Source organism: Triturus cristatus, chromosome 8, assembly GCF_964204655.1.
Source record: "Triturus cristatus chromosome 8, aTriCri1.1, whole genome shotgun sequence".
NCBI lineage: Eukaryota > Metazoa > Chordata > Amphibia > Caudata > Salamandridae > Triturus > Triturus cristatus.
Genome location: NC_140591.1, coordinates 1,311,153,642 through 1,311,175,197, shown reverse-complemented (window position 1 = coordinate 1,311,175,197; position 21,556 = coordinate 1,311,153,642). Strand labels below are relative to the sequence as shown.

At 40.7% G+C, this 21,556-nt stretch overlaps 1 protein-coding gene across 3 annotated transcripts in view; it reads right to left on the bottom strand.

The window, feature by feature from the left end:
* Positions 1–21,556, bottom strand: part of ROBO1 (roundabout guidance receptor 1) — a 1,505,960-nt gene that overhangs the window by 195,136 nt on the left and 1,289,268 nt on the right. The window lies entirely within an intron of this gene.

The following is a 21,556-nucleotide window of genomic DNA, read 5'->3' as shown; positions in this document are numbered from 1 at the left end:
TTTAAATACCAAAAAATAAACATGCTTCACCTTCCTAGCTAAAGTCATATTCATAGGCTGCACTTATGATGTATGTTAAGAACACTTTATCAGCTTCTACATCTGTGACAGAACTACTCTTTTCTAGCCCACATCAATGGTAGCTTAAATAAGTGCCACCATAGAGCTAAAAAGATGGATGCGAGAAAATTATATCTGCCACTTATTGGCAGAAATATAGAATTTTTAGGTGTTGAGGTAGCTGTCCAAGCCTGTGTTCAGTCAAGAAGTTTTCATGAAGATCTCTTTCAAAGGAAAAGGCGTAGAATACTGCTCTTTACACACCAAGAATCATTTAACTATAGAGAGATATTGATACCGTGATGAAGCTCATCATTTGCATGTTTAAAAGGTTATGGTGTATATTAAGGGTGTCCAGACACCTATGTAGATGACAGCAGGTCAATAAAAATCATAAAAAGTTGCCACATTTAACTCTCAATCCAAGACAGGCCAGGATTATTTTCCAGATGCATCTAACCTTCACTTAATGGAAAAGTATGAAAGGAAGATCAGAAAAAGAAATTCTGCTGGTGACTTGCAAGAATTTTGTGCCCAGATGACACTTGTACTCTTAGACCCAAATAAAAAGAATAACATAATTTCAGTTAAACATTCCTGGCTTCATCTCACCAAAGTTCTGCCCCCTGATCAGAACCTGTGATTTATAAAACCACTAATGCCTTGATAACTAAAACGTTGTTACTTTACATTAAAAAACAGGGCTTGGATAGATATCAATATGTAGGTTGAATTGACCAAGTAAGGCACAGTACATATGAAACAAACGCTTCACAGTCTTACAAGTTAAAATGTAAAACTGGGCCAATGCTTAGGTACAATTACTGAGTACCCATACTCCTGTGTTGTAAGGAAATGGGCCACCCAGAAAGAGAAGAAAAGCAAGACCATAAGGGTTTACAGTTTCATATTGTAAAAAAATACTTCTTTCATTCATATTCCAAATTACAGTTTATATCTTTAATTCCAAAATCTGATTTCCTACTTGGAGTTACTGTGGTTCATGAAAAAAGTACTTACACTACTTTCTTGTTCAAAAGGCAGTCTTGACATGATTACAAGAACACCATTTTGCACACCTACTTTTCACCAAGAGCATCACCTATTGGCCCGCACAATAGATTTTCCTGCAATGTGGCTGTTCCACCAGCCATATTCCTTACTGCAGAGAACAGGTCTTTCAGTTGGAAACTAGGGCTTGTAGATTTGGAATAATGAAGTGGAATTATCAAAGAAGGAATTGTCCTTGAAGGCTGCTTTAATCGTGTGTTTTGTTATAAAGTTGGAGCTGCATAGGGTTCAACATTACATATAACATTCAATTTACTTTTCCACTTAACCCCTTCCATGCGGGGCGGATTCCCCCGCTGTGCTGAGCGCTGCTTGCGCGGGCGTGGTCATGACGGAACGGTTCCGTCATGAGCACAGCTCAACCGACGCTCATGACGGAACCGTTCCGTCATGAGCGCCGAAGGGGTTAAAGGCAATATTTCCACCGAGATCCACAAAGCCACAATATTGTTAAGAGGGGAGTTATTTCAATATTTCAAATAGCTTCCCCATTATGGGTTTTACAAAGAATCCCATACGTTATATAGCTGAAGTTCGGATATTTTTGCTCCAACATATGGGATTAGCACGTATAACATTTCCATCAGGTGGAAAATGATGCCAATACACATTGTAAGCAAATCCACATTAACACATGTACCTTTAATTCATGATTACCAGCAAATCTAGCCTTCAATCATTGCATTTAACTAATCTATTCCTGATTTGACAATCACAATTCTGAAAGTCACAGCTAAGGACCATTTTGGAATTCTACCGTGCACTAGCATTGGCTAAGGTGCCACCAATGCTCCAATCCTAGGTCACTTTAGACATTAGCATTGCCTTTCACTTCACAGATGTCTTCAAAAATCTATTCAGATGTGGTATTGGTTGTTATGGGTAGTGGAAGTGCTAATATTATGGAGACATGACATGCATTAAATGATCAACAATGGACAATGAGTGTTGCACTGAATTTGTTGAGGGTCCGTGTAAGTAGCAGAAAAGTAGTCACTTTGTTCTTCCTATTTCTCCTTTTGTCACCTTAAACCCTGGGTTATGCCACACTAGCCTAAAACATCACCTTTGCAAGGCAGCACATGTGTAAACATTCTCCCGTCCGGATTCTAAATGGCTATGAATGGAGAAAGGCCTCTCCATCTTATTTAATGAGACTGCAAGAGTTACATATAAAAGCATGTGAGATCAGTGCAGTACAGTGGAATACAGGAGTGCTCTATATTGCAGTCATTGCTGAGTTGCAAGTAAGTGTTAAGTATGTGCAGTACTCAGTCAGCAGAGCTGATTAATTTGTTATGTAGCAGATGGTGTATTTACGCCCAGGATTTTCTTTATTTACATAGGGCATTGCAAGAATAACCTGGGCTTGGAAATGAGAATTGGTTTCTTACACATTACCACACAATCTGTGGAGCGGAAAAAAGCAACGTGGCTGGGGGGGGGGGAGACGGAGCGAGTGAAAGCACAAATACTCGTATAGAGTCCTCTAAGACAAAGAAAAAGTAGGTCCCAAAACAGGAGCAGTAGATGGACACAAGTACTTGGTACATGCTCGAGGGGAGGGCCAAGCACAGGAAGAGGGCTGACGCATTCATGCTATGGGCAAACGGGTACGAAGGATACCAGAGCGACGTAGAAGCAAACAAATGGTGAGCCTGTGGCATGCTGTAGCCCACCGATTGTTAACAACATGTCACGAAGAGACAGCACTTGTGCTGTCTAGCCAAGACCTAAAGAAAACACTGCGAGTATGACCTTCTCAGCCATGAATCACCATGTCTTCAGTCTAACCCTGTTACTTTTCAACCAAAACAACCACCACAGGTCCAAGATCAGTAACTAAGACCCCCTCATCCCTATTTGTCCTCTTACACAGGTCATTTTTATGTTAGGATTATGTTTAATGCAATGGAGTTATCGAATTCTATGAGTACAGCATGGATGGAGATAGCGAAATATAAGGGCACCGGGATAAGAAGGCTCTGTTGATATGCGGGGTTTGGCAGGGGATTGAGATAAAACAAAGTATCTATGTTGTTTTGCCTGGTCTGCTATGTTGAGGCTGTGGAAACTGATTGTCAAATAGGAGATCCAATTATGTAATAGTACAGTGAAGTAGCCCTGGGCGAAATTTCAATCAAACCGGTGTACATTACTTTATTTCAGGCATTTGCATTTAGAAAAATGTTATAAAATGTCACCACTATGACACTTCGAAATAGTAAAAATATTCCTATTTCAAAAGCACCGAAACCACATGGATAGACAGAAAGGGAGCAGATATTGTTTGTGGCACTTGTGTTACTTGTGCCTTAGCATCAATTTTGTACACAAGGATGCAATTCAGGCTTGAGAAATAGTGCAACAGTGTCATATTTGAGTTTTGTGACAGTTCATGTCATTTTTCTAGAAGTTTGCATAAGCTTGCGTAATCACACAGAATGAACATACTTCGACTTTCGCACACCCCTAGAAGATCATGACTTGAAAGCTATCTAGAGGACTTGCAGATGTCGGTTGATGCATTTGCTGTCTCACCTACAGTGAGGGTGCATGCAAAAATTACTTTGAAAATATCTAAAATATTACAAGGCAATGCCAGTGAAAAATTTACTTTTAATGCATACAATGTGCAGATTAAATTATGAAAGGTTTAGGTTTAACTTTTAACTAACCAGAGTGTTACATTGTTGTCAGTAAGATGTTTAACACAGCACCCATTTAACACCTCCAGTCTATGGAGGTGCAAAGAACAGAACTTCTGTGGCATTATTCCATTTACAACTTGAGCTCATATTTTAATAGTGTTGAACTTCAGGTAGCCTTGCAGTATGAGAGTCATTTTAATTAATGTCTAGTCTGTTTCTGAGCTGCTCCTTCTTGTAAACGATAAGGATGTCAGATTCGTGGCATATGCTGAATGCAAGTAGAAATATTGCCTCACCAAACGCTATCTTATTCCACTCCCCAATCGACTCATTATCAATCCTATGTGAACGGCAGTGCTCAGCATAAACTACAGTGTGGGTCACTTCCTTTCAGTGTGCTTTGAAACAAAACAGGCCCCAATTAGGAGATGACCTCACAGTGGTTAACCTCATGCTAACTAACTTTATCAGCCGCTGAAGAATGCGGTTTTAAACATTCACTGTGTGCTTTAATTAAATCTCTCTGTCAATATAATAGGAATGTCTGCACAGACTGGTATCTAAAATACATAAAACACAAAACTCACTGTGACAGCAGTGATTACGCAGGGAATACATTTCTCGAGTCAATCCAAGAGATAAGGTCTTAAGATTTAATTGCCAATGTTTGCGATCTTCATTATTAACGCGCCGGTGCCTTTATAGGTTTCCACCTAACATGCTTCAATTTTAGATTTTTCGAATAAAGAACCTGACCATCGTTGAGAGAAGACAGTGGCATATTGCTAAGAAAAAGTCCTTTAGATGCAAGTGAATCCTAGAATGGCCTTTAAAGCAAAGGGTGCACAAGTACTAGCTCAGGCATTGAGGAGCCTGTGGATATAAAGAGCTTGTGATGTGGTGCTCAATCAATCAGGAATGTATATAGTGCGGCTACTCACCTGTAAGGGTCTCAAGGCGCTGGGGGGTGGGAGGGCTGCTGATTCATCTGGGCATGGAGGTTCAGTCGAAGAGCCCGGTCTTGAGATCTTTCCTGAATTGGATCAGCGAGGGTGATTGCCTGAGGTGGAGGGGTAGGGTGTTCAAGGTCTTGGTGGCAAGGTAGAAGGATTTTCCTCCAGTTCTGGTCTTGTGGATCCCTGGGACGGTGGCCAGGGCAAGTTGGATGGAGCGTAGCTCTCTGGCGGGTGCGTGGAAAGAGAGGTGGTGGTTCAAATACGTTGGTCCTGCGTCGTGGAGAGTGTTGTAGGCATGTGTGAGGACCTTGAAGGTGGTTCTATTATTGACTGGGAGGCAGTGGAGTTGACGGAGGTGTTGAGTGATGTGGCTGCGGTGGGGTAAGTTGAGGACCAGTCTGGCTGCGGCATTTTAGACGTTATGTAGTTTCCTGAGCTGTTTCTGGGTGATACCGGCATAGAGTGTGTTTCTATAGCATAGTCTGCTGGTGATGAGAGAACCATGTGGCAAAGTGAATTAATATGCAGTGTGAACTGATTTGCAATAGGCCACAAGAACGCTGAGTACTTGGGTACTAATCTGGAACAGAACAGTATATGAATCCAGGAGTGATTGATCTCATCTCTGGATGGGTGGAAGCCATTTTTCTAAGGCACTGATCTATCTTGTGTGGGTGGCAGCGGGATGATTTCGGCGCCATTCGCATCTGGTGGATTTGATGGTAGCTGTGGAGTTGGAGTCTTCAATTCTAGTAAGAAAGACTAAGTTTTGAGTTATGGTCTTCACCCTGCAGTTGCGGTTTAAAACCATTGATACATTCTCTTCCAAATTTGAAATAGGAGAGGGACACCCCTTTTACGCCATTTCTTATTTGCAATTCAGAAAATTGCAAAAGTCCTTTAACAATTCGAAAAAAAAATCTGACTTGTAAAAGGGCTTTTGTACATAAAGAAAAGTCCTTTGCGATCGCAATCCCAGTGGTCTGCGATCGCAAAAGGATTTTAGACATGTAGCCCCTATAATCTCTCTATGACAATTGTTATGTTTTCTATCCGTTCAAATATACAAGAGGAATATTTTTCCAGCTTCTTAATAGGAGAGAGACGGAAATGAAAATACATCTAAAATTCATACTAGTGCTGCTGTACAAAGAACAACCTACTAGGAAATTGAAGGTCGGAGCCAAATAGAGGGCAGACTTGAATGCTTGGAACTGGCATCAGTGAGTGAAATTATTGCTGCCTATTTTCTCTTTCATCTTTCACGAATGTCAACACTTTTTCCATCAATGCTTCATCCGGAACTAAAATACAGCTGTTATCTATAAAGCAATATTTCATCTCGCTAGGAAAAAATAATGTCTTATAAAGACTGTAATTCGTTTTTCAAATACTCCTGACCCACTGAATCAAAGCTCACCTTGCAGAGAGTGAAGAGAGATGCGTACATGTATCATGTCACAGCTAGACATATTCACCAGCATCTCTACATAACTGCATCTCTGCATCCATGCACAGACAACCTTCACAGATAGGAAGTAATGTGAGACCCATAGTTTCAAGTCATAAAATGAACATAGTCAGCAGTGGGGAACTGTCACACACCTGTAACATATTCATGAGCTATGAAGAGCTGTTTTGCTCTTATGTTAAGAGTAAAGTCCAACTCAATTTGTAGTGTAGGGTAAACATTAAAGCGTTTGATATCACAAAAAGAGCTGGAAAGCATTTGCTGAGATATCAAATGCCCCCCCCACACACACACACATTTTGGTGCTGGTTGCATCTTACTGGCATGGGATGAATCTAATTGCAATACAATTTCTCACCTCTTCGGTGGTGCATACTCTATTTCATTTATTGAATCCAGTTTATTGGTTTTGTGCATTTACGGCTTCCCCGCTGCCTCTAAGGGCTAGGGCTTCAAGGGAAACGGAGGATTATGAGGAGTTGGGGGAATCAGGATGTCGTAGGTCAATCGGTCTTGCCTTGTTTCCTCATGACGAAGCAGAGACGTTCCTGAGGAAGGGTCATTTTTCGGTCCCTTGTGGAAAGGGGTTTGAAGAGGCTGGAATGTGGGGAAGTCTGCCGCCGGATAGTTTGGATTCAACTGGGCAGATGGAGTAGGTAGTGAGACTCGTGGTTTACTTGGTTGGTAAGGTGTGAAGATATTTCTGATGAAGCCAGTGAGGGAAATACATGAATTTTCTTAAGAACAATATGGAGAGCCTTGTACTGCTTTCCTTCAGCACAGTATGTCCTTGCAGCACTTTCAAAGCAGGACTAGCACAATAGGAGCATTTTATCCCAATGATATCCCCAAGATGTGTGGAAAACTACGTTCTATCCATTTGTTCTTTCATATATGTCTTTGGAGTGATTCTAGCCCAACATTACTATGACAAAGACCAGGGCAGCAGTACGCGGTGGGAAATACTGAGCTAAGGAGACACGGACCGGGGTCCATGGAAGAGGGTTACATTGATTGGGTCGTACTCAGTGCCCTTTCCCTGCTTTTTAATGTACACAAGACGCGGATCGGAGTCTGTGTCAGCACTTGGATTCTATTTTTACTACTCCATTGGCTGGAACGGAAGTACAACCGGTACAGAGGTTCAGAACTTTTTGGCATATCAATACAGCTGTGAGGAAGTAGTGGGTGAATGGCCCAGATGACTTAACACGTGTTGGCTGGACAACTAAGCGGAAGAAAATAAAGATGAAGAATTTAAATGGATTTGGATTTGTGTGCCATGATATAATTGCAATAGGCTTTGATACTGTCTTTTGTGTGTGCTCGGGCAGTGTGTTGACCAGGGCAGTCTAATTTGGCCTGGTCAGTAAGTGGGAGGGGGCATTCATAGAATATGAAGTTACAGGAATCTATTCATGGTTACCACCGTTATTTGTAGCACGAAGTTCAATCTGACATGAGAAATAAACTCCAAGTGCTGCATGTTTTGTTCTGGTGCAGGAGAGTCACGGTGGGTGGACAACTGAACGGTAGGGCCAAATGAGGTGTTTGGTCTATTAGCAGCTTTAGAGCAATTTCGCAAAACATGCTCTCATGTATCCAGCACTAGACATATGACAAGCAGTCTCCAGGTTTTTCTGGTCCAATAATTTCATTGCAGTCTTTAAGTGGATGTTAGTGCCAATGACGTCGAAGCTGACACTGCAGAAAGTGTACATGTGGGTCAGAGAGTCCAACTGCACCTGAGCAGCGTCAGTAATAGGAGAAATCTTTATGATCTGGAGTTGTTGGTGGGGTGAAAAAAAAAGGATGAGAAGTGCCTTTTACAAATGGTGCTGTCATCTAGAATAGAAGAGAACAAGCTGGCCCGATGCCGCTAATGCTCGCGAATGTGTTAAGCCTGCTTGACAAGACTATGCACCCAACTGGGCTAGAAGTAAAGCAGTATCAGTGTCCATATATATTGCTCTGGTTCCTGACAATGAAAGGTTCCTACTTTTTGCTTAACAGTTTAGAAGCCGTCTCCTGCTGAGGTCAGAATTAAGTTTCGAGGTCCAAGTGTAGGAATAACAGATGAAGAACTATGGTTTCCCATGTTTTTTTTAACTCTAATGAATAGGTCCTGAACATTTGTTTCAAAGCATTTCAGGTTTAGGTGGTTCTAAACTGAAAAGGGTTATGCTTGACTCTACTTGTCATAGTAGTTTAACTCACATAATAAAGTCACTATGTTGAGTTTGCAAATACAATGTCTTAGAGCTTCTGCCTTATCCATTTCAAAGTTGCTGGTGACAAAATAGTTGACTTTCCACTTGGCTGATTTGAATTTTCTGGTTTTGGTCTGCCTCATGTTACCAAGGATACATGTGATGGTCATGTTATGGTTTGAAATAGCTTGTCTCCGCGTCTCTCCATATGAGCAGGAAAGTTTACTTAAGTCAAGTTGGTGGTGGCCAATGAGATAGTTCCCTACTCCACAGGGTACTGAAAGCTAATGAGCATTTGCTCCGAGCAGTGGAAAGGCTTATGGTTGGTAATGCTAATTTTCAGCATTAGGGAGAAACCAGGATATACACTATGACCTTTTTCATGTATGAGGCTGTTGGCAAGCTGACAGATGACAAAATTGTCCTCATCCATTGCTCAACCTTGTTTATTAATCGATAGATGAGCTATCTATCCAGATATTTTTGGAAGGAGCATTGTTGGTTTTTGGGAGGGTGGTAGATAAGGGCACAGTCAAAAGATAAAGGGGGGCTGCAGACACATTTTAAGAGAAGACATTCAAAGGAAACAGCTGCATGTGTCCAAACAAGGCAGTTCTAAGAAGTAGTGTGTTTAGAATTCATCACTGGATGGCTATTACTGAAGCTGTGTTGAGTCGTCCGAACATGTGAGATTTAGGGGCATATTGACAAGGAGATATCACCACCAGAATGTCACTTTCAGTGACGTTCTGGTGGTGATATCTCCTTCTCCTATTTACAAGGTAGCGTTAAGCCATTTGACTTAACGCTGCCTTGTAAATAAGGCCCCTTTTCATGCTTCACTTAGCATGATAGGTGCGTGCAACGTGTTGCAGTGTGAGTTTCGCCACAACACCAATTGCTTTTTGATGCTCCCCCCCACATTTACAAGGATGGGGCAGCACCAAAAACTAAGACCAGGATGGTGATAAGTAGAGGATAAATTATTAATTTCTCCTCGTATTTTGCTCTTTCTGGGGCATATTAACAAGCAAGTGGCAGGGCGCGGGTTAGCTCCAAAATTGCTAATGCCACGCTCCGTCACGTTAGAAATGCAGGGATGCGCCGTATTTACAATAATACGGTGCACCACTGCATTTCTCCTTACACTGCCGCTAAATTCAGCTGCCTAGCGCCAACGGAGACACCCTTACAGCATAGTTCAAGGGTGTGTGCATTGAGGGAATGATTGTGTATGTGCAGTAAGGTGTCTGTTCCTGCATATAAACAATGCAGAATGGCGGTTTGTGCAGCACCTATAGAAGTTTCAAATCGTCATTTTATTAATGATTGTATATTTGCAGGAAGGGACACCTTCCTGCACATAAACAATCATTCATGGCGTTTTGCTGTTTCTATGTGTGCTGCATTGTGCAGCACACACAGAAACAACAAAAACAAAGAGAAATAAAGCATTTCTCCTCATTTCGCCATGTTACGACTAGGTTTTCCCTGAACTTCATTTTGGTGCCGCCTTCAACTTACGCCACACTTGTAAATAGGGGGCAGCATCAAAATCAATGGGTGTTGCAGCGACACACCCATGGCAACACCAAGTGCCCATTCCTTTCACACTAAGTGTAGCATGAAAGGGGGACTTTTTGACAATGTCGCGTTAAGCCATGTTAAGTGGCTTAATGCCGCCTTTTTAAATAAGACTAAATCCATATTGGCACAGGAACATAATTAAAAGTGACCCTCTATGTGTGTTGCATACTGCAGCACACATAGAAACAGCAAATTGCCTTTCAAGTTTGTTTATGTGCAGGAAGGTACCTCTTCCTGCACATAAACAATCACCCCTGCAGTGCAGACACTCTTGCAACATGGCACGCGGGTGCCTGCGCTGGTGCTGGGCAGCTTTTGTAGCGCTTGGGGAAACGCAGCGGTGCATCATATTTTTGTAAATACAGTGCATCCCTGCGTTTAAAAAATGTCAAAGTGCAGCGTTACCAATTTTGCAGTAACAATGTGCACCAACATTTTATTGCAAATATCCCTCTTAATGTCAATGAATACTAATGGTATGGGTCATTGACAATATAGCACAGTGTGTAACTTATTCTCAGATTGCAGTAGTCTATGTGGTGGCCAAGGTAAGATGCTATTCATTATGTTCTTTTTAATGTATAAATAGCCTTGTCAAGGGTAACAAATGTCTCTATTTATGTACAGTACAACACAGGAAATCCAGTTGTAGAATTGGGTCTCTGCTCCTCTGGGACTGCCATTAGGAAACATCTTCATTGGCTCCCTATTCCTGCCAGGATAAAATTTAAAGTCCTGACCATCATCCATCGGGCTCTTCATGACGCAGGGGCAGAGGCTATTAGGTCCTTGGTGTCGTACTACATTCCTGGCAGAGCCCTCCGTTCCTCCAGTTTGAAGCTGCTCACTGTCCCCCGCTATGCTAAAGCAAGGTGGGGTGGCAGGTCCCTTTCTGCCCTCGCCCCCAGACTCTGGAACGAGCTTCCCCCTGATCTAAGGAATCAGGATTCCCTACCTCTGTTTCGTCGAGTTCTTAAAACTTTCCTCTTTTCTGAATACTATTCTTAATATCTTTTCTCTCTCTCACACTTGGCTGATTGCTGTTTTCCACCTTCTGCGCCTTGACGCCTTCGGGCAAAGTTGCGCATTATAAATCTCTGTTCAATCAATCAATCAAATAAGGGTCCAATTAAGGCCCTTGGAATCTGTATGAACGGAAATAAGTGACTGTGTTGTCTTGTGATTTCCTTAGGAAAATAGATACAATAATATGATGCAGTCCTGTAATCTATTTTTACTCCCTTTTGTAATTGGTATGTTTTGTAATAAAATAAAAAGCAGATATTTTCTTGGAGGTATATTAATGTATAGGGAGTTTTCCAGCTAGGAAACTGGGGTACTAATGGTTTCTTAAATGAGGACCCCCATCATATTGATTTTAAAGCATCACAATAGTCCACATTCCTTGCTGCAAATAAATTGCATCACTGATTGGCAGAGCATCTATATTGATGCAAGGAAGCGCATTTTGTCCAGCTGTTTTTGTAACGCCACGGTAACCCTGGTGGTTTCATGGTAACCCTGGTGGTTTCATGGTAACCCTGGTGGTTTCATGGTAACCCTGGTGGTTTCATGGTAACCCTGGTGGTTTCATGGCAACCCTGGTGGTTTCATGGTAACCCTGGTGGTTTCATGGTAACCCTGGTCGTTTCATGGTAACCCTGGTGGTTTCATGGCAACCCTGGTCGTTTCATGGTAACCCTGGTGGTTTCATGGTAACCCTGGTCGTTTCATGGTAACCCTGGTCGTTTCATGGTAACCCTGGTCGTTTCATGGTAACCCTGGTCGTTTCATGGTAACCCTGGTGGTTTTTGTTCAGAACAAAGGAGCCCAATCACAAGGAATACAAGGGACAAACAATAAGACTTTCTTTGTAAAAAGCACACAAAACAGCACTTCTACCATTCTGAAACACTGAAAACAAGAAGTGTTACCATACCCTAATTTACCATGCTTGGAAGGAAGACCGAGTTGATCTTACCAGGGAGGAGTAAAACCTGTGATATGCACATTACCACATTTCAGTGCAGAATGTGTTTCTCTGATAGTCATTACAAAATACCATCCCATTAGAATTAACAATACAAAGTGCACACGACCTTGTTAACTATATTTATGATACACTATTTGCGTCAGATGATATTCCTGTCATCCACATTCTGACATAGAACCTATTTCACATATGTTGTTAGAAAACATTTTAGAAAGAGTTCACTGTGGAATGAAGGTACACACAGATGATTATGCAAATTATCCAGCTGGTGTCAAGTGCTGCATTTGCTGAGTTTGCTCATTTCGCCTATTCAGTGTTGTGAGCTAAACACCGTATGTGGGATTTCTTCGGCACCTGCATAGAATAGGTTCTCTTTATAGCGCTGTGCAAAAGCTTATTTTAGATTGATTCATGTTGGATCCATTGATTTTGTTACTTTTGACTAAAAGGGGACGTATTGAACATAAGTGTCCTTGTTATTCATTAGCTCATACATACAGCTTCTGTGGGATCACAGTTTGATAAATAGAATGAACTGTGTCAACAGCCTGCTCATGGTCCTAACATCAATGTGTCTTTTCCATTGGAATTCAGATGGTAATGCACAGTTTGACAGCGGTCTCATCCGCCTTATTTACTGTGCCCAGGTACACACTCTAAATATGGTGAATGCTTCCTCTCTAATTTGTGGTGACTGTCCCATATCCACCAAGCTCTAAATGACTCCTTTACGCTGTATTTTTTAAAAAGCTCTGTATGTTTATTGTGAGTCCTTTATATAAAACACTGACATAACTCCTAAAAGCATGAGTGGCTTGACTGTTCTGTTGTCATGCCAATAAGCAGTGTTGGACTGGTATGCTGGACATGTTGGCTCTCTGGCACCCTGGCACGGCCAGTGGTTCACCTAGAAAAGGCCAGTGTGTGTGGGCTGCATGTTTTGGTCCAGTGGGCTGTTATAGGACTAAAATAAATGGCCAAATGCCGGTCCTTTCTAGCTGCCCCATCTGGCAGAGTCAGAGGGTACGAGTGACCAATAGTCCTGTCCCAAACTGGCAATAGATGTTGTAACAAGGGATTGGAGAGCCCAGTTAAATCAGGCTCTCTCTTCTTAGGCTGGAGCTTCAAACTGCTTAATTAGATTGTAGACTTTGTCAATTTCTAGCTGACTATATTTTTAAAAAGTTTAGCACGGCATTGCATGTATAAAGTAAGCCCACTGCAAAGACCTTTTATGCAAATTTACCTTTATCATTTGCTACAAGGATTCTCGATTGTCAAACCCAGTGAATCAAATATGGTAACACGGTTGCCTCTACCAGATTATAACAACCTCTCGCAAGGGTTGCATCTTATTCATTCAGATTCTGCCTAAGTTTATAATATCGAATATAGGTGGCATGAGTTAATCCTTCCATTGCCTGGAATAGTCTTTCAGGAATTTTCAGAACTAGCAGGACTGCCTGGCCATAATAGTTTCACCATTGTCAAAAGCTAAGATAATTCAAGTCATTTTCCAGTCTCTGTACTTTTTATATTTTGTCTTTTTTTGATCTTCTAGTTCATATGCATTTCTTAGATTATTCTGGGTTATGGTACAGCGCCTAGATGTTCATTTATTTTTTGGTATATGTTTATTGAGAAGTACATATCAGTTTATAAACAATACATAAAAAAAGGAGTATAAGCAAATCAAATTATGGCCACACAATAAATTACTATGAAATGTTACCTTCTCAGATTTTTAAATATAAAAAGGATAATACAGATATCAACAGATACAATAGTTGAGGTACTCATAAATGCTCATTTTATTGAAAGTGATTACGTTTGTCTGTATACAGAAGATAGGATATATGCACTAGACACACCGGTTCAAATGTAGACCATAGATAGAGGCCAGGACAGCACAACAGAAGCCAGAGACTTTCAAAAGAATAATGTAGAAAAATAAAGCAAAGGAGATGAAAACGCGAATATTGATTCTGTTCTTCAGTTAGCATGAAAACAGGAACATACTTTCACTGTAATAGAAATGGATGAAAATGTTCAATTCTCCCCACGCAACGCGTAAATGCTTCAGGAAGTGAGAGTCGTGTCATCTTGGTTTTGATTTCAACAGAGGGCAAAGGCATTCAAACAGATGGCACTTAAAATTTCTCAATGAATTCCGCATCTGTGTGTACATGTTGCATAAATGCCAATTAAAATGTGTCCGCGTACATGCAAATCCCTCGCTGATGGAAGGCGAGCCAATCTGGCTGGCCCAGGATCAAGGTTAAACTTAATCATGTGCTGAAGTCGAAGCGTGCTGCTTTCAGGTTCTGCATAAATTCCCTGAGAAATGCTGTAATGAAAACAACTCCGCCATTGATTTGTATTTATTTACATTTATAACGACTCCAAGGCCCAAGGCCACAGCTCAAAGGGAAACACAGCCAGTGTACAACTTGGCACACCCCAGCCTAGCAAACAATGCCTCTTTCATTAACAAATGTTTCTGGAAAACACACTTGAAACCTTTGGCAAAAGATTCAATATAACAATCGCCCTTCCTGGGCCCATATAACCCCTCATGAATGCAAGGAAGACATGGCCACTCTTTTAACCTCCAGGCTCAAGATATGCTCCCCACACATTTCCAAGAGGCATTAGATTAAACATGGAAGCTGGGAGTTGTCCCATTAGTTACTATAATTCTTTATGTTACACTAGCCCATGTCTGTGAAGTATTTGAACAGTAAAACATATGTCAGAATGACTCCCGAAAAAGATGAGATGTTAATTGCTCTTGGCTAGCAGTGGTGCAATTTGTTTTTCAAATTAACATGGAAATGTAATTATATTTTACTTTTGTAAACCAAACATGGTACACCAGTTTAAAGATTCTTATTAGGAACCTGAATGACTACACGATTTCACACATTAAGATGGACTGTACAATTTGGGAATGCTAATGTGCGCACAATGTTTCTCAGCACTGTACTTGAATCCCATGTGAAGCAATGGAATTGTTGTTTCTTATACACAGAAACCAACCATGGGTGGATTCTCAAAGCTCTTTCTGCAACTTGGGTGTGAGAAAAGCATTTGTGAAGGCTAGACTCAATTCCTGATTTAAAAAAATCAGGACTGGTCATATTTGGTATCCAGGATTTGTGAACGTGGAAAACGGGCTAGAATGGGGAAATTTCTATAATCGCATATTTGAAGTTATAGGTAGGTGTGTAGTTGATCCCAAGTGTGACCTCTCTGCAGAAGTAGGTGAACATGCCCAAACAAATAAAACTGTGATATTCAAAGGTCACTCTTAAAGTTCCATCCTAAAAGCATCTGCCATTTACTCCTGTCAAGGGCAGTAGAAGGTAAAAGTCTGGGGTAAAACTGACAGTGAGCACCCTTATATTTAAATGGAGGGAAGGTAAGGAGTTACTCCACATGAAACATATTTTCCAAGTGCATCAACGTGGTGGAAAATCCATCTGCACACATTTTGCACATGTACTCCTGGAAAGGAGTACTTAAGTGGTTTTCTGTGAGTACCTGAAAAATTAGACATTTGCTCTAAATGTATGGGAAATGTTGGCAGTGCAAATGTCCAACTTTTCAAACTTTCTCTTTGTAAATTGGTCACAATTGGGCAGCAGTGGATCAGTTATATTTAGTGAGACCCAGTCTGATCATATCTGCAGGGGTTTCTGCTGACATATTATTGCAACATCTGTTGCCTGACTCAACAACGTGTGAACATCACTGCAGAATGATTTCACTGGTTTGTGCTGTGCACCTGCTCATCTATAGACTCATGTTGCATAGTTGATTATGTGTTTGTCGCCTCACCTCATAAAAGGCTAGATTAAAATCTGAAGTGGGTAAACATATTGAGACGTGTCGGATTTGCTACCCTCAATGTAGCTACCTTGAACAAAGTTTAAAGCTCAAATCTCAAAAGTCATTTTAGAGCATCCAACCCCCCAAGTGAACATAGTGAAGAGGGCAATTCAACTCTCGATTAGTTATCCATAGGGAGGGCCTAATTGGCTGAAGCTTATATCATCAGACGTCTAAGGTGAAGCACTACAGGAATGTCCTCTAATTGGAAGGGCCAAGTCTCTCGGGTAGGAGCAAAGGTTCATATAAGTTGCATGTAGCTTTACAGCCATATTTGTGCTTCAGTTACACAATTGCTAAAAAAAAGTGACGCCATTAATAAGCAGTCTTAGCACAACTTATAATCATGGCAAGCCGGAAAAGCCTCAAGGTGCAACCCCTGGGAGATGACTTCTCAAGCATATTGTGACAGTAAGAAAATACAGAGCTTGGTAGATAGTTACAATTTGGGGAAAGTGAGAGGGGTAGTAGAGCTTAGGAAAGCTCTGGTAGCAGATGGCTATTTCAGAGGCAACAAAAATCTGCCATGGCAGTATATGATGTCTTAAGTGTCTAACTCTGGATGCCATTATGTAGAAGAGATATAATCTGCAGACGTTCAAATCAGGGTAACTAGATTTGAATCACTCCTTCCCTTCTTGACCAAGTTGTGTGATTCTAGGCAGAAACACTTACTCAACCTAATCTTTAGTTCTGTTGTCAACCAAAACCCATTACTGCAGTATACTCAGTACAATATAATACATTCATGTGTTCAAACAAAATACAAAAGAAAGGTATATATTTTATTTTGTAATGAAAACATGCTGCAAGAAAATATTATTGTTGTTATGTATTTAAAAAAAGTTGCTTTCATACTGCCCTCAGTTAAGACATGCAGTGTGTTGTACCTTATGTGACTGAACAAGTTTCCTTGTTTTCAGATCAAATATCCGCTGCAGAATTTCCTTGCGCAACACAGAGCTCAATTACAGGTGAGCCGCCTAACGCATTCCATACACTTTGCCACACTCTGGCAAGCCCAGTCTAATCAGGATTTGTTTCCACTAAATTACCCAAATCAACAAAACCCCTTCACTATTCAAACAAGCACATGCTTGGTTCTCATGCGAGCAATTACAAAGGTGGAGAAGTGTAGCCGCTTGATGCCAAAGATGTTCATTTAGCATGGCTGGAAAGAAAAAGGCAAATCAAAAGGCTACAACTTTGCATTTTTAGCAGTGCAAGGAGCTGTATGCATAGATGGACAAATATTACAAATAGTATGTTACTTGGCTCAGCGTATTCAACTGTGGAACATACTCATTGCTTAGTGATGGAACACAGAAGAAAGGAAAGAGAGCAGGTCAACTATAGTTAGTCTGCAATAGTAGCTGAGACTGACATGGAAGCATACCTTTCAAGTCAAGAATGTGACTTCTACCATATGGTTATTATGGATTACTACACAAGATAGTTTGTGCTATGTTTTATCCAAACTAACTTATGGGTGTAGATCACAAATACAGTAGTGGAAACTGAAAAATTGCTCCTGTAGATATTTGTATATGCCTGGAACAGATTTCTGACTTATCCCAGAAAAATCAAAGTGTTGACAAGGAAATCTACACAATGATCCAGTTCCTAAAGTACTGCAAATGGCAACACGTACACATAGAGATTTTCCATTGTGTGGAATTGTCAGTATAAATCAATATGAAGCTAATGTGCAGCAGCAAATATTTTCTCTACAAAGAAACACTTTCCTAAACAACTCCATTAAACACTGGACATGGGTGGGAGGATCCTTACAAATCCTATGTGAGTACTCACCAATTTACTGGCTTCTGACTGTTCATCTATTTTTGCAGGGTGGCTCACCCTTACTCTTAAACTACCTTTAAATTTGATGAAGCGGCAATTTCGTCAACCTAGTGTTATTTGTAAGCACACTTTCTGAACAGAATTCAGATTCTGTGAGTCATGAGTGACAAAATATTCTTTTTATATATGTAGAATTCTTAAAAGACACCCAGTAGCTCTTAGCTAGTTTGCTTGATCTGTGGGTTTCTTGACACGCAGGGAAGCAAAAGGAACTGAACAGTGACACAAACAAAGTAAATATTTGACAAGGACTCAAAAGAGCACAACCACTAAAATAAACAAAAGCAAAAAGGACTAAAATAAGGGACACATATATGCTCTACTGTATATATAATACTTTGATTCAGTTATTTATTGACCAAAAGATGTAAAGAACACAAAACACAAAAATTAACAGTGATATGGGGTAACAGCATTTTAGACAGGGCACCCTTTTTTCACATTATTAAAATATGTGTCTACCCTCATCTTCATACGGACTTGGTAAAAAAGGCATATTCTGGTATTTTCTAGAAAATAGGAGGAAAATGAATCTTAGCAAAATGTGTCACCTTGATTCATTACAACATCATCTTGATAATATCAAGGGTCTTTGGTGGTCTTTTTCCTTTAGAAATACGAACATCAACCCCAGTGGCTGCATTCCGTTGAAAACCGGATGTGCCTACAGTTAGACAGCTGGTTCTTTGGTCTGGGCTGTGTTGGTGGCTAGCAAAATAATAATTAAAAGAACTGGACCCGGAGTGGATTTGGGCAAATACAGAAGTAGCCACAGAGGGATTAACCAATATGAGCTTTTCGTAACTATAGAGGAAACAAAATTATGATATATTTTTTATCTGAAAGATTTTTATTAGTGTTGGTTGAGATTGCTAAGAATGGAATGTCTATAGCAATATTTGAAGAACTTCTGGTGGTAGATAATGATAGCTGGACTTTCGTCTGAATCTATTGCTCATTCCTGGTGGTGTGCGATAATGGGCTGGTAAGCACTTAAAGATTATGAGACCGCTAGGAGGAAACTTTAATTCATGTTGTTTATGCATGTCCTAAAATGAGTCAGATTCTATTTCATTTTCATTTTAATATAGTATAATTCATATTTAGATGTTATAGACAGAAAGGACTATTTTATAGTCCCTTTTGTTATGCCACCTGATGAGTTGATGATGGTATTAATGAATCCATACTCAATGTTGGCATGCAAAAATGTGAATACATACCGATGACATAGATTTCTTTCTGTAATTGTTTCATGGTTTGTTGGAAAAGTCTTGTTTTATTAAGCTGTTAAAAAACATGTATTGTAATGATGTTGAGACAATGTAATGGCCTTGGTAACTAAAGTTCTGTCAACAGCTAAATAGCAAGATTCAAAAATTTAGACAAAAGGCACCAAAGCAAAATTCAGGAACAAAGTAAATGCCACCGACAGCTATTTAAACAGAAGAGAATCCCAAATGGATTATCTTGTTATTTCAGAGTTTAGCTCTGGCTACATCAGTCAGAGCTCAACGTGTCACACAAAATGAACTCATTTGATGTGTCTGAAGAGAAAAAATAGTTTATTTTATGTAGTGTTGACTGAGCTGGTAAACTAATGAAGGGGACCACACAGCAATGTCTTGAAAAGTACTCAAAAGGCAGTGTGCCACAGAGAAGATGAATGATGACAAAGACATTTGCAATTAAGGTTTTTGACATTATTAAACAGAAACAGTCAGATCTCCATGAGATGCAATGTTTAGTCTCAGCATTTGGAAGCAAAATAATTTCTCATTATTGGAAACAGTATTTTCTCATCAGAAAATTTAATGTTGTATTATAGTATACAGAAAACACAGCTTCAGAAACACGTTTATCTTTGGTGAGATTAACAGGGAGAAATGTGAACACTTACAATATTGAACCCTTAACTGGTATAACAGTTGCCACTAACATTTAAAAGAAGCGCCACCGCTAATTTAGCCATTTCCAGCTTGAGGTAATAGCAAGTCTAACCTGGGTAATGTGGCGAAAGCGACTGTGATGCATGCGTTGGCATTAAGAAAATGTGCAGTAATTGTGGACTTCTCATCAGTGGTGGTTTACTTTTGCTGATCCCCTATACTACACAAACATATACAAGCCAATCTGGAACACAATAGATTTAAGTGACAAACATATTGTAAATATTGCATATTGAGATTGTGACCTACAAACATAAAATGTACAACTATTTACTTTCTTCACAAAAAGCTGAGCTGCTCGTGAAGGTAATGTACATAGTTTACAGCTGTTCACTGTGCAGTGTGCTCTTGTTATTGCCACAGCAGTGGACAGAGGACCAAGGACATGGAAAAAGTATAGTAAAGAAAACAGTAGATGTAAGTCAAATAATGATACGTTTCTACAATACATTTTTTTAAGAGGAGTTTTCATACACAGTGAAGGTCCTGGGAATGACATAAGTAACTCTGTAGGTCTGGGGACCAATGGAGTTGGTTGGTAACACTGTACACCAGGACCTTCATAGCTTCTATAGTGAGTCACTTTGTATTTAATGGCCATCACTAAAGAGGATGAGATTTTTCCAGCATGTCTTATTTGCCAGTGATGACCTTAGCTGCTTGCCACAGAATGCATAATGGGTTGGTTGTGGAAAAGCATGGTACGAGACGAGGGCATTGAGCATCAATGGATACACACCTCATTTGAGGGTAAGCATAGCTCTTGACAGATGTAAGGGCAATTAAACCCTAAAATTCTAAATATAAGGGGTTGGTAGGGATACCCTGCCCTTGTAGACCCTGAGGGAGGTACCCAGACGGACCCCCAAGTCCCAAATGTATTTTACTTTGTTTAAAAAGAAGTTATGCTCCAGCTGTTGTTCTTGGTGTGAGTGGGAACCCCCCACTCCGTGAGCCACTCATGGCCCTGGGTACCCAATCCCTAGTACCAAATGTAGGTTTAAGACAAAGGGGGCATGGGCCCCGGTGACCACATCCCCCTGGGCCTAATGTAATTATATAAAGGGACGGGCATGCAGCTCCACTCCCTGGGACTCTACTGGGAGAAATAATTACAATATGAGAAGTGGAGCCGCACAACTCCCTCTTCGCTTCGAGGACCCCAATCCCTGGGGAAAGACACAACACAGTGTTTGGGAACAACCCCCACCCCATCTGGACACTGTGGTTCCATGCCTGGGAGAGTGTAGGCATTCCATGCCCGCACTCTCCCAGGCAGGGATCTCAAGTTTACTCCCGCCTGGTGGGAGCAGTTAAAAAATGCTGGACATTTGTGAAGACAGATGATAGCTCTGCTTTATATATATTGACATTATCAATCCAAAACTGAAAAACAAAAACACAATTCAATTTTGGCCTCAGGGTGTGAAGGGCATTAGTTTTTTAATCGTCCTAAATAGGGCAGGCAGTCAAATATCCATACTCCGGCAGCTCCTATGCTGTTGGGCTGTCACATGAAGCTTTCTGTTGATGGACCCAACCAGGGATTAGTTGATGGAAAACGTAAGGATCACCCGCTTCTACATGAGGAAGGGGAACTGAGGGTTTGGCAGACAGGTTACTCTGTCACATTTGCAAAAGAATACCCTGTCCCTTATACTCTGAAGCAGGCCCTAAATCTGGCCCTAAGAGGCAATACATTGTGATTGTGTCATCAAGGATATAGCACATAATCAAAAAGCCTGGTAGTGTTCATCCTTTGGGAAGTGACAAAGAAGGGCCTGGTGAACGTCTGAGGACCACACATGGGAGGGTTTAGTAACAGACTGTAAATGCCAATGTACAGATACTAAG